Below are 14,186 nucleotides of genomic sequence, written 5' to 3'. Positions count from 1 at the left end.
GCTAGACTCGAAGCTGCAGGGGCCAAAGAGGTTTTCTTTGTTGCTGTTGTTTGTTTGTTTGTTCATTTGTTTGTTTTTGAAGCAAGGTCTCATGTAGCCAAGAGCACTTCGAGTTCACTATATAGCTAAAGACAACCTTAAATTTCTGACCCTCTTGCCTCCACTGTCTGTCTCCAGGCCAATTTTACGTAGTGCTGGAGGTGGACCCCGAAGCTCTGGATTAGAACCCAGCACTGAAAAGCCCAGTCACACAGACAAGCCAGCTTGATGTGAGAATATCTGAGAAATCCTGCATATTATGTGTCGTCACGAACATCAAAGGCAGTCATGAGTTACCTTACTTAAAGTATGCAGGATGAAGAGGAGATGAGGGTTAAAACCTTACTTAAGGAGCCAAAGAGATGGCTCAAGAAGTCAAGGCAACTACCATGAAAGGCTGGCCGCCATCGATGGATTCCTGGAGCCCACATAAAGATGAATGGAAAGACCAATGTCACAGTGTCCTCTGATTTCCCCATCTGTACCATGCCACATATGTGCTCTCTCTCTCTCTCTCTCTCTCTCTCTCTCTCTCTCTCTCTCTCTCTCTCTCTCTCTCTCTCTCTCACACACACACACACACACACACACACACACACCAATATGTATACACACATAGTAATAATAAATGGAAATTTTGAAGAACTTATTATCTGGGATGTTTTGTGTGGTTATTTAATAAAACTTAAGAACAACAAAAAAGAATAAATAAATGGAAGGCATCAGATAATGAAAAGGCCAGATTCTCAAAAACTATGGCCTTGAATGCTTGCTTTTCAGTGTTAATTTACTATCTCAAATCCATAGAGTAACCCACAGAACTTAATAATATTAAAACTCATAATAGAAGTAATAAAAATAAGCAGATAAAACTTGTCTTCTTCTAAAATATGTATCGAGAATTGATATAAGCCTGGAGGAACGACAACTGGGAATCAAATGCAGACCCTAAAATCAAGTGTGTAAACTTGAGTTTCCCATTTATGACAATGACGGGAAACATTAATGAGATTATATTCTTCAGTAATGATGCTGGAACTGACACATTCCATAAAGAAATATTAAGCAAAGTAGGTCTTTCCCTCAAATTTCCAGATTCTAGTCCTTTGTGTAGGCAACAATTATTTTTAGTATTAAAGTCTAAATGTGCACAACAAAATTCTAAAATTTTGAAGTAAAATTTTTTTAAAAATCTGCTATTGGGACCTAAGAGAAGGGATATTATCATAACAAAAAAAGAAAAAAGGAAGAAAAACCCAAACGAGGAGTGGTGGCTGATGCCTTTAATCTCAGCATTTAGGTGAAAGAGGCAGAAGAATTGATGCAAATTTGAGGCCAGTCAGGCTACACAGTACAACCCTGTCTGCAAAAAAATCAACCAAGCAAACAAACAAACAAAAAAGAGTCATGACAGAAATGCTAGGAAACTCAACAACACTGAAGTTTAAAATTTCTATTAGACAAGTGGCAAACTATATAAATTAAAAAAGAATCTCAGACTGAGAGAAAAGATAAGTGGAGTGTAAAAATGGTTTCTATAAATATGAAAGACAAAGCTCCTGAGGTAATAGAAAGTATGTCTGGGTACACATCAGCACCAAAAAGTTCTGTAGAATAATGTCCCCTTAGGCATTCCGTCTTGCTGGCTAGTTCAGCGCTCTCACTGAAACAAGAAAGGCCATTTCACTTCATGGAACTAGTAAGTGTTTTGCAAGGCCCATGGCCACTGCACGCTGGTGTGGAAATGGAACTCGCATTCACTGCTGGAGAGAGTATGTGCTTAAATGACCTCACTGAGACCAAAAGGTGGCTGCCAGTGAACTTAAAAATGGTGCAGCCTCCCGTACTAGAAGCTTTCCCCTAAACATGGTCATACAACGTCTCTCCATGAAGGCATGAAAGAACATGTTCAAGTGGGCTCCGAAACACTGCTCAGAAAGGAACCTGGATAAATAAAACACACGGCCATGAGAGTAGATAAACTATTTTAGGGCCAGGCATGGCAGCACATGGCTATAAGCCCAGTACTCAAAGGGCAGGAATGCCAAGATAGGAAATTCAAGATCATCTTGGCCTACATGAGACCCTGTCTTTTAAAACAAAAAACAAAAAAGTATGTGTGTGTAGCGTGTGTAGGAGGCAGAAGCAGATGGATCTCTGTGAGTTCAAGGCTAGCCTTTGTCTACGGAGTGAGTTCCAGGAAAACACAAGCCATATAATACATAGACTCTGTCTCAAAATAAAAACAAAAACAAAAGAAAACAAACAAACAAACAAAACACTATCTGAGGTCTAGGGGAGGGGAATAGGGCAGGAGAGGGAGGGAGGGTGAGAACGAAAAGGTAAGAGTGTGCGAGTAACAACTGGGATGTAATGTGAACAAATTAAAATAAAAATAATAGTAATAAAAGAAAAACATATATTTAAAAAATACTATGCAGCACAGGAAATACATCAAAAGTATGTTTAAGCAAGGTGTGATGGCACACACCTGTAATCCCAGCACTTGGCGGAGACAGGAGGATTACCCACAAGGTAGTCTGCCATCACAACAAAACTAACTCTACAGGTCAATAGAGGAATAATAAAGACAGATACAGTGACACCTGCAGCTTGAAAGTGACTCAGAACACACAATGGTGGTGACAGGGAGTGGTGTGGGCTCCTGGAAGCAGCACAGCCACTTCACAATCTGCGTGACGCTGACCTGGGTGAGTGAGGCACCACCGTTCATCCATCACACTGCCCCGTGGGCATGCTCCTGCTGTCACCCCTGTGCTTTCCATCACATTACATACCCCTCCTTGCTTGTCTGTGTTACTTTTTATATTACTGCACTTACAATATACTGTGTTACTTTTTATATTACTGCACTTACAATATACTGTGTTACTTTTTATATTACTTCACTTACAGTATACTGTGTTACTTTTTATAGTACTTCACTTACAGTATACTGTGTTATTTTTTATATTACTGCACTTGCAATATACTGTTTTCATATTACTTCACTTATAGCATACTGTGTTACTTTTGTATTACTTCATTTATACTACAGTATATTACCTTGTATGTCATATATTATATTTTATTGCTAATCTCTCTGACCTTTGGGGGTTTTTTTTCCCAATCCTAGGATCATCCTACCTCATAACATAGTAGAATAGTGCATATAAACTACCCTGTTTTTCACAGAAAGTATGTCAGTAGAGGTCAATGCTATTAACAGTTAACAATGACTGTCACCAAAGGGACAGCATGTCAATCATCACACACTAACAGTCCAGTCAAAGGAAGTGAGAAATTAAAGTCAGCTAACAGACCTGCCCACTCACTACCAAACAGACTGAAAAACAGTCCGGCACAGCTGTCCTTCCCTCCATTTCCAACAAGGAAATACAAGACTAAACTGAAGTTGCCTGCTCATGGTTCCTTCGCTCTTCCTGTGCTGTGAGCTCCCTAGGAGCCTATAATGACAATAAGATGAGACTGTGTCCAGAATCCCTGGTCAGATCCTGACAGTGGACATGTCCATAGGCCTGGAGCCCATTTTCTCCTTTGATCCCTGTACTACTCTCTCTTTAGTCTTTGCAGGCAGCCTTTAGAAACAAGCAGCTCCCGGAAGCTCTGGAAGGAATCCAGCCTGGGCTTGGGAAGATGGCTCTGTTGCAGTGTTTGCCTTGCAAGATTACAGATGTGAGTTGGACCCCCTAAAGCCTACATCGAAAAAGGGTGGTAGTGCGAGCTTGCAATCCCAGTGATTAGGGCAGGGGGAGGGGTCTGATTAAGCAGAGCACCTCCGACTGTCAGGCCAGCTAGCCTAATCAGCAGGTTTTAGACTCCAGGTAGAGACCTCTTCACCAAAAAACAAGGTGATGGCTCCTGAAGAACCACTCAAGGTTGATCACTGGCCACCCCCCACCATGACCATCACCACCACCACCAACAAAAACCAATCAATTCTACCTCATGTCTTTAGTACTATTGAGAAGAATAGAATTTAGCTAATTCCTCACTCGGTGGACGTGTGTGTGTGTGTGTATGTGTGTGTGTGTGTGTGTGTGTGTGTGTGTGTGTGTGTGTGTGCGCACATGTGCACATGTGTATGTGTACATTTATATGTACACCAAAAGTTAGTGCAATACAACTCAATAAGCCCCTGTGATTCATGCATCTGATGGCCAGCACTTTTAAGATCTGAGGGAGGGACTAGAGAGATGGCTCAGGTCGAGAGCCCTGGCTATGCTTCCAAAGGACCAGGGTTCGACTCCCAGCACCCATATGGCAGCTCAAAAATGTCTGTGGCTCCAGTTCCAGGCGATCTGACACCCTCACACAGACAAAACACCAACCCACATAAAATAAATTTTTTTAAAGATATGAGGGAGCCTTCAGAGTGGCTACGTAAGGCACAGTAAATGACACTCGTGTCATTGAAGCAGCACATGTAGTGACCTGGCCATCCATTTAGCCCAACTTATTTCAATACCTGAGAAGACACACTGAAGAAACAGAAGAAACCAGAAGTTGGCCTCTTCACACATTACGTGCCCAAGCATGTTTCAGCAGTGGAGTCTTTCCAAAGCATGAAACTTGAGTCACCTCTGCAAATGTGTCAGCAAGCCAACCAGACAGGCAGGATGAACCAATTTCCTCTGCTCGACTTCCAGACCCCACCCGCCCGCTGTGGACGGGCTGCTTGCTGGAAAGAAGCAGCTCTGTCCTCGCTCTAGAAGCTTCGCTGTCTTCACCACGTTAAGGATCAGAGCTATGCTGACAACTGTCTTCCAAGACACCCTCCCCCAGCACAGAGAGACTCACATTTCACCCTTGAATCAGACAATAAATGCTATAAAAGGTGGTGATTTGACCCATAATCCCAGGACTGGGGAGGCTATGACAGAAAGATCACTGGGAGTCAAAGGCCAGCCTGGGATATACTGTGAGTTCCAGGCCAGTCTAGGCTATGGAGTGAGACCCTATCTCTAAAACTAAGAGAGATAAGGAGGGAGAGACAGACAGAATGCCAAAGCAGGGGGAGGAAGGGAGGCAGGGAGGGAAGGCGGAAGGCAGGCAGGCAGGCAGGCTGCCAAACTAATAAAATAGGCTCACTATATGTCAGCCAGCTGGCTACACCATCTTGCCTTCTAGTCAGGCTGTTTTAAAGACAGACAGGTCAAGCATATGAGAGTCATTCTCTTAGCCTCAGTGTACTGAAGACATACTAAGTTCCGAGCACCACACTATGGGCGGTGGCGGTGTGTGTGTGTGTGTGTGTGTGTGTGTGTGTGTGTGTGTGTGTGTGTGTAAAAGACTGGGCCTTTTACTACACAGTGGAAAGGGGAGCTTTGGCCTTCTCATTCTCCCTCGCAACGAACCCTTGCCAAACCTCTGGAGAAGCCATTCCTGCTGCCTTCTATTTTCAGAACTGTTTCCAACTCTCCTTTCCCTGCTCCGTCAAGTCGCTGGCCAACTTCACTCCTTAAAGCTTAAGCCCCCTGTCACATGGACGGTCCCCTGCAACCAACACTTCTCACTCACTGTGCCTCCAGCTCCAACTTCTCAAAGCATCTATTTCCTTCCCTGGCTGGATGGGACCAAACATGCTTTACTCTGTAGTCCTGAGCCTTCGGATAGACTGCATCCCCCACCCTCGGGGGATGCATGTATGTTTGTGTATGTGTTCATGTGTTCACATACACATATAAGTCTGTGTACATGGAAGCCAGAAGACAACCTTTGCTGTCATTCCTCAGAAACCATCCTTTTTAATTAGTTAGTTAGTTGTTAGTTAGTTAGTTAGTCAGTTAGTTAGTTTGAAACAGGGTCTCTCACTAGCCTAGGGGCTACCTAGACTAAGCTGTCCAGCAATTCCCAAGAATCTGCCTGCTTCTACCTCCTCAGCAAGCATATTACAAGATGGTACCATCCAGGCTTGCTTTTTTTCTTTTTTTTCAGTATATTTTATTAATTTATTCATATTACATCTCAATGGTTATCCCATCCCTTGTATCCTCCCATTCTTCCCTCCCTCCCATTTTCCCCTTACTCCCCTCCCCTATGACTGTGACTGAGGGGGACTTCCTCCCCCTGTATATGCTCATAGGGTATCAGGTCTCTTCTTGGTAGCCTGCTATCCTTCCTCTGAGTGCCATCAGGTCTCCCCATCCAGGGGACGTGGTCAAATATGGGGCACCATAGTTCGTTTGAAAGTCACTCTCCACTCAACTGTGAAGAATGTCCTCTCCATTGGGTAGATCTGGGTAGGGGTTTGAAGTTTACTGCATGTATTGTCCTTGGTATGGCTCTCAGGTCATTAAACACAATACCAAGTGAGCTTTCTCCATGTCCCTCACTGTTATTTGTCTGACAGACTGTCACCTAGGTGGACCAATCTGATACTTCCTCCTCCAGGTGATTCTGTGGCAGCCCAGTGAGTCTGAACGCATGCCTTTCTGCCTGGCTGTAGCTCCTCTAGAGGACAGAGTTCCTTTAAGTGGAAGGCGAGGTCTAGGTCCCAAGTCCCTAGTTCCTAGTGGATTCCTGTCATCATTTGTGGTTAAAACTGGAAATGAACGGGTGCAGAGATGCCTAAGAGGTCACAGAGGGAGGAGGGAGTGCAGTTTCCATGCCTGTCTGGATCTTAGTCTTCCCACTACTGTGCTGAGGAGATTAACAAGACTTCTCAGCTCTCTCCATCTGAAGCAGCATTGGCCCGAAGTGCCTAAGGTGACGCCATAGCAGCAGGCAGCCTGAGACTCAAATCCTGACCTCTAAAGTTCACAGCACTGGTTTCTCCACTGTAGAGCCTGGTGGTCTGGTTCCTTTTACATTCTCTGGAACACCAGGTGAGTGGAAACCAGTCTCCTGATCTGGACCTAACCAAATGACCTGTGAGAGAAACCATGAGCACATTCTGATAGATAGACAGACAGACCGACCTAGAGACATAACACACACACACACACACACACACACACACACACACACACACACACACACAAATCCTAACTGGTAGCACAGTATACAGGCCTCTTTTGTCTAAGAGCACCCTTTATACCCAGCAAGATTGAGTATCTAACAAGCTGTTGACTCTCCGTCAGCCCTTTCTCAGGCTTGCACTTTTTATAATTAATTAATTTATTTGCTTTATATCCCAACCACGGTTTCTCCTTCCTCCTCTCCTCCCCTCATGCATTCCTTCTCCCTTTCTCTTCGGGAAAAGGGGAGGAGCCTCACACTGGTGTTCATAGACTCAAGCTCATCATCTTCTCTTGTCCCAAACATACACTTGCATGCCCTATTGTCTTGCCCAATGCCAACCCAATGCAGCCAGCTGCCCCTTGGTCGCTGCCCACATCTCAGCGTGGCTGCAGACAAACACCTTAGCTCTCTAGCCTATCTTCCATGAACCTTCCCCCATGTTCCTCTCAACCCTCCCTCAAGGCCAACTTCCTACAAAGGCTCCTGCCTGGTGCTTCCGCTCCATCTCTCTCTCCACTTCTGCCCCACCACCACCACCACCATACATCTTGCATCAAAGGTCACAGCCACCGAGACTTGTCAAATCTGCAGGCTGCTGCCCCGTGCTTGTCTCATAGAGCCGACCTATTGTTCTAGCCTTGCCTCTCCGAAGCTCAAACCCCTTCCGCGGCTTGGCTCCCACAATGTTCTGGCTTTCTTCCTCCCTCTCCAGCAACTGCAGTGGAGTGGTCCTGATGCTGGCCTCAGTGTACGATGTTTGCATGCTCAGGCTCGTCAGGACACGGTAGTCATTCTCACTCTAAGCAGTTCTCCGTGAAATGTCCCCTTTGATGGTGAAAACGCATGCCAGTGTTTGTTTCCATGGGTCCCTCCACGGTGCCAAATGAGATCGCCACTGAGTATATGTCTTCCCACTTGCTGTGGACAGCAGACTCATGTGGACAAAAAGCCACTGGACTCTCAGTAACTGTCCCATCATGTTTTTTTCTAAGATTCAGCCCCAACATCCACCTGCTTGTAAACACGCCTAGTGGCCAACCCCATAAACAATCTCTACTCAGTATGCACAAGGGAGATTCATTATTTTATATGCTACTTTAGTGTGGAACAGGATTTAACGTAGCCAGAGGTCATCCTGACTCTCTGACCTGCCTACCTCTAACTGACATGTGCTCGGACAACAGGCTTGAGCCTTACACCCAGCTTATGTGGTGCTGGGGCTTGAAGCCAAGGCCTCATTCACATAAGGCAAACTCTCTACCGAGGCACAGCCCTGGCCTCAAGATAGGTTTTTTTTTTCCGTCTTCTAACCACAAAACATTTCCTCCTCTGTCACTGGCTTCCTGAATAAATTAGAAGCGTCATCTACCCAGCTGCTTAGAACCGGGATCTAGGAACTTGCTCTTAGCAATTCTCCTTCCCTAATTCTCTGTACTGATCAACTGGTAAGTCCTGCCAAGGTCTCACTGTCTCTTCTGCGTGGCCGCAGTATTTCATTCCCCTCATCACGGCAGGTTTAAGAGAAGATGCTGCCTGGCTGGGCACTGGGTGAGGGCAGGTGGCATTAGGGCCTTATACTCAATGGCCTTCTCTCCCTGGTGGTCTTGGTCCTCAGGACCTGCAGCTTTCAGTAAGAAAGTCTTCAGTAAGAAAGTTTTGGCTGCTCAAAATGGGATTTTTACAGGATAAGAAATAATCACTTTCACTTAGCTGTTTTTTTTATTATCCTTCTAAACCATAATGTTCTCTCACAAATATAAAAAAGCATTCTCTGCCTAAGCAGAAAAACAGCTCCTCCCTCCTTCCAAGGCCCTCCAGGAGAGAATGGCTTCCAGATGGATCTCAGCTGTGCAAAGCAACGCCTCAGAGGGTCAGCAGAGCTCAGCTCCAGGGCCGTGGCGGTAGCCTCGGGTACCTCAGTTGGCAAAGTCCTTGCCTTGCAAACATGAGGACTAGAGTTTGCGGTCCCCGAACTCATGTTACACATAGAAGAAGTCAGACACTGTGGTATACCCTTGTACTCCCAGGACTGGGGAGGTGGATTCATGGTGCCAGCAACTCGAGTTCAATGAGAGACCCCAAAACAAGATGTATGATACCTAAGAAATGAGTGACAGCTGAGGTTGCCCTCTGGGTGCTGAATATGTGTGGACACACACACACCATGCATGCACACACACATACATGTGGATACACACACACATATACACATGCACGCATGCGTGTACATGCAAGTCTACAGATACAAAAAAGGGTTAAACTCTGCTGTGTCTGGGAAACAATGCAAAGCAAGGGAAGCCAAGAGGATGGGGTGTGGAGCATGAGTCCAGAGGGAGCGAAGGATGGGATGCTTGATAAAGGACCTGCCCGGCTTAATAACCTGGGGACACAACTGACAGACTACTGGCTCATCCATTAAACTGGCACTGACATAAAGTTAATAAAAAGTCACAAAGTAAATAGAAAATGTCATAGTTAACAGAGTTTAAAAGTCCTTGTTATCTATCCAACTATGTAAGCAGGAAAAGATATTGACCAACCTGTATGCTCTGGGTGTGGCTGTACCCAATGACCAATTGTATGCTCTGGGCTCGGTGGTACCCAATGACCAACTGTATGCTCTGAGCACGGTGGTATCCAATGGCCAACTGTACACTCTGGGCATGGTGGTACCCAATGAGAGAGAGAGACAGAGGCCAGAAGATCCAGGTCAAGGGTAGCCTTGGCTACATGAGATCCTGTCTCTAAAAACAACGTGGCAAAGCATGTAGTATGGAGAGGCTTGTGCACACGCAGAAAGCAAAGAAAAGAAGAATCGTGCTTGCAGAGACCATGCTAACAATCACCAAATTATACACCTCAAGTGGGTTAATTTTACCAGTAATGAGTTATATAGCAATAAAAATGTTTAAAAGATGAAGCATTGTAAAAAATTAATCAGTGTACAACAGTATTTAAAGGAAAGGTAGGTGATTTTTCTTTGAGCCCGTGATGGCTTGAATAAGAATGGCCCCCATACACTTGTGTTTGAGTGCTTGGCCCCAGGGAGTGACACTATTAGGAGGAGTGGCCTTGTTGGAGGAAGTGTGTCACTGTGGGGACAGACTTTGAGCTCTCCTATGCTCAAGCTGCAGCCAGTGTGGCACACAGTCTCCTTCTGCTGCCGGCGGATCAAGATGTAGAGCTCTCAGCTCCTCCAGCACCACGTCTGCCTGCACGCTGCCATGTTTCCCCACCATGATGGTACTGGACTAAACCTCTAAGACTGTAAGCCAGCCCCAGGTAAAGGTTTTCCTTTATAAGAGTTGCCTTGGTCATGGTGTCTCTTCACAGCAGTGGAAACCTGACTAAGACAGAGCCCAACGAAGGAGAGTCAGCAGCAGAAGCCATTTCTACATTCCTCATTTTAAAAAAATCAGCACTCAAACCATGAAGAGAGGAGGGGAGGAAACGCTGTGAGCTGCTGCAGAGAGCACCACCCGTGCCTGCACGCATGCCTCCTCAGTTCCAGCAGCTGCAGAGAGCACCGCGGGTGCCTTCATGCATGACTGCGCTGCATTGCTTGTCTGACCCAAAAGTGCATGCATGACTGCGCTGCATTGCTTGTCTGACCCAAAAGGAGGCAGTGCACACAGTTGTTGGGGAAAGAAACTAGTTCAGCAAAGGCGGGGTCTTTGGAAATCGTCTTAAGGTGGATGCCAATCATGGAAGCAAGTATACGCACAGAGTGTGACCCTGCAGAGAAAGCCTGCTCATGCCGTCCTTTGCCAACTCACTCAAGCAAGCAGACTAGAATGAAACAAAAACCCTGCCTTTTTGCTTCCACACTTGAAGCTAACTCACTCAAACTCATGGAACCAAATGGAAGAGACATTTTGTTTTTAAAGTTTTCTGTAGACTCAGTTTTCTTAACCAAACTATTTTATTAACAACGTATTGACCGAGCCTACGTCAATTATAACCTGATTAACCAAAACAGTAGGAAACGAAGATTAACTGGCACAACAACAAAACCTTAAGGATATCAGTCCCAAGGAAAGATTCTCCGGTTAGGAGCCACAGGATTTCTTCCACTGGAACCGGGGGTAACAAGACCTCAGAGCCTCAGCAGGAGCCGGAGCTCTGAAGCCTTCCCTCAAGTGGTTTTCTCTAGGAGCGTCTTGAAGGGCAGCAATGAACAGCCAAATCTATCCCAAGTCTCCAATCAGCCCCGCCGCCAGTTCTGGGCTCGTTTATATAGCTCCTCCCAGAGTCCGTTCACAGGATCTTTTTCATCTGGTAGCAATTAAGCTCCTACATGAGGTGGTTGCCCTGCTAGTGAATTAACATCACCTGTTCTCTTACTAGACCGTACGATCCCACACTTGGGATCCTAAAAGACAGGTTTCTCTCCTTCAGTTTTCTTCAAAGGGGATGAAAGTGGCAGGAACTAGTACAGTCAAGAAAGGGATCAACAGGCATAAGGGGGGGTGGGGAAGTACTGGGGGTGAATATGTTCAAAGTACATCATACACATGTATGAAAATATAATAGTAAAACCTGTATGTGTGAACTTGACATATATGTTAGTAAAACCTTTCTGAAGTTAGGAGATGCCACATCTACTGTCCTCTAACACGTGGATTTTAATAACATGCCTTCTCAGTATAACAGCGCGCCAATAATCACAGTCAGAAAGAGCGCTGGCCTTAGAGTCAAGTGTTAGATTACATTTACAAGGACAAATTAGGAGGACCAGAAGTTCAAGGCCAGCCTAGGCTGTACAGCTTGTCTGAAAATAAATAAGTAAGTAAGTAAATAAATAAATAAATAAGAACAGAGTACGTGAGATGATTCAGTGGGTAAAATGCGCATCGCCAAATCCAAGAGTTGGAGTTTGAAATTCAAGACCAACATGATGGAAAGAGAGGACCAGCTTTCACGATTTATCCTCTGGCCTGCACACATGTGGAATGACATGCATGTACCCATACCTTCCCCTACACACACACACACACACACACACTCACGCACGCACGCACACACGCGCACATACACGCATGCACATACACACACACGCATGTGCACACACACACACTAAATATTATTTAAGAAAAAGAAAGCAACCAAATAACTCACAGCCAGGTATGATAGCACAAACCTATAATTCTAACACTTTGAAGTAGAAGCAGGAAAGTTAGAAGTTCAAGACCAGCCTGGGCTACCTGGGATCTGGGCTTTATAAATGAAGCGCGATGCCACAAGAAAATCTTTCTACACACTAACACTTTAGTCACTTGAGACTCATCAGTGAGTTCTTTCTTCAAAGGCTTTGAGTATGCTTGACATTCAAGGGCCAGCAGGAAACTAAGCAAAGCTCAGGGCAGCGTAGCTCCGAGGAATATCACCCATTGCCAGCTCCAGAGGCCACTACAACTCAGATACATATTAACTAGTGAAGGAGCCCTTGAGCTGGCAAACCCATACGTCAGAACAATGGCAAGAGTAAATCATATCCACAGGTCTCCACACCAGCCCCGCATTTCCAGTCCAAATGAGGCCAGCCGTGGACCCTATTAAAGCTTAGGAGCAGACATTCAAGATAGCTCAGTAGGTAAAGGCACTGACCACCAAAGCTAGTGACAGGATGGCATTCCCCTGGACATGCACGCACACACGCATGTGCACACACACACACACACACACACACACACACACACACACACACACATTTGTAACTATTTTTTAAAAAAGCACAGGTGAACTGCTTTTAGCTGAGACAAACTAAGGGTGAGTTAGGATGAGGGCAGCATCCCTGAGGAGCAGCCAAGAAGCCTGCCCGTCAGTGGGAACTTGGAACGCAGCATTCAGAAGGAATGGCAAGGACGGGAAACCACGAAGAATGTGAGAAGAGCTGTCAGGTGGAAGCTGCATCTGAAAGCTGTAGCATTATGGGCTGCAACTGGCAGAGTCTGCGGCTATTCAGCAGAAATAAAACAAGAGGCCTTGAGAACAGTCCAAGCTAGGGCTGTAAGATACTCCTTCTGTGGCTCCAAAGGATAAAACAGGGAACAAAGGGCGTGTCTTAGTCATTAAACTGTTGCTTTAAAGAGACACTATGACCAAGGCAACCCTTACAAAGAAAACATGTGCGTGGGGCTTTCTTACTGTTTCAGAGATTCAATCCATCTTCATCATATTGGGGGCATGAGAGCAGGCATGGTGCTAGAGCAGCGACTGAGAGCCATCTCCTGATCCACAGGGACATGGGAGCAGGCATGGCGCTGGAGCAGTGGCTGAGAGCCATCTCCTGATCCATGGGGGCATGAGAGCAGGCATGGCGCTGGAGCAGTGACTGAGAGCCATCTCCTGATCCACAGGGACATGGGAGCAGGCATGGCGCTGGAGCAGTGGCTGAGAGCCATCTCCTGATCCATGGGGGCATGAGAACAGGCGTGGTGCTGGAACAGTGGCTGAGAGCCATCTCCTGATCCATGGGGGCATGAGAACAGGCGTGGTGCTGGAGCAGTGGCTGAGAGCCATCTCCTGATCCATGGGGGCATGAGAACAGGCGTGGTGCTGGAGCAGTGACTGAGAGCCATCTCCTGATCCACAGGCAGAGAGAGAGAGACTCTGGGCCTGGGTTAGGCTTTTGGAACCTCAAAGCCCACCTCCCAGTGACACACTTCCTCCAACAAGACCACGCCTCCTCATCCTTCTCAAGTAGTGCCACTCCCCAGTGACTAAGCAATCAACATATGAGCCTACAGAGCCTATCCTTATTCAAGGTATTACAGCTTGGGTATTTCAGGGAGAGAGGCAGTCACCCAATGAGACATTCAAAAGGGACTAGGGGTCAGGAAATGCAAATCTCCTGAAATCTGAGTGCTCGTGCCCATGTCACCCATGTGAGCTCTTACAGAGGAGCCTTGTCTTGGACTCAGAAAGTGCATCCACTTTAGCTTTAGAACTCTGGAGATACTGTGCTTCCTCAGAGCTGGGCCAGTCCTCTGGGGACCACACAGATCACAAGTTGCTTCCTAAGCCACCGGCACAGAAGGAAGAAGGAAAATATGGATTCACTGGGGTCTAGTTTGACAAGAGTCCTGGAAGGCAAAGACTCAAGCTGCGTCGAGGAGGCTGGCCAACTGAAACTCAGGGTAAGATGCTGGGCCATAAGGTTC

At 46.1% G+C, this 14,186-nt stretch overlaps 1 protein-coding gene across 3 annotated transcripts in view; it reads right to left on the bottom strand.

Annotated features, from left to right (window-relative positions):
• Positions 1 to 14,186, bottom strand: part of PLD1 (phospholipase D1) — a 209,369-nt gene that overhangs the window by 139,455 nt on the left and 55,728 nt on the right. The window lies entirely within an intron of this gene.

This window comes from Acomys minous (genome assembly GCF_964271855.1).
Source record: "Acomys minous genome assembly, chromosome: 19".
Lineage (NCBI taxonomy): Eukaryota > Metazoa > Chordata > Mammalia > Rodentia > Muridae > Acomys > Acomys minous.
The sequence above is the reverse complement of the archived record's forward strand: the minus strand, read 5'-3'. Positions and strand labels throughout refer to the sequence as shown.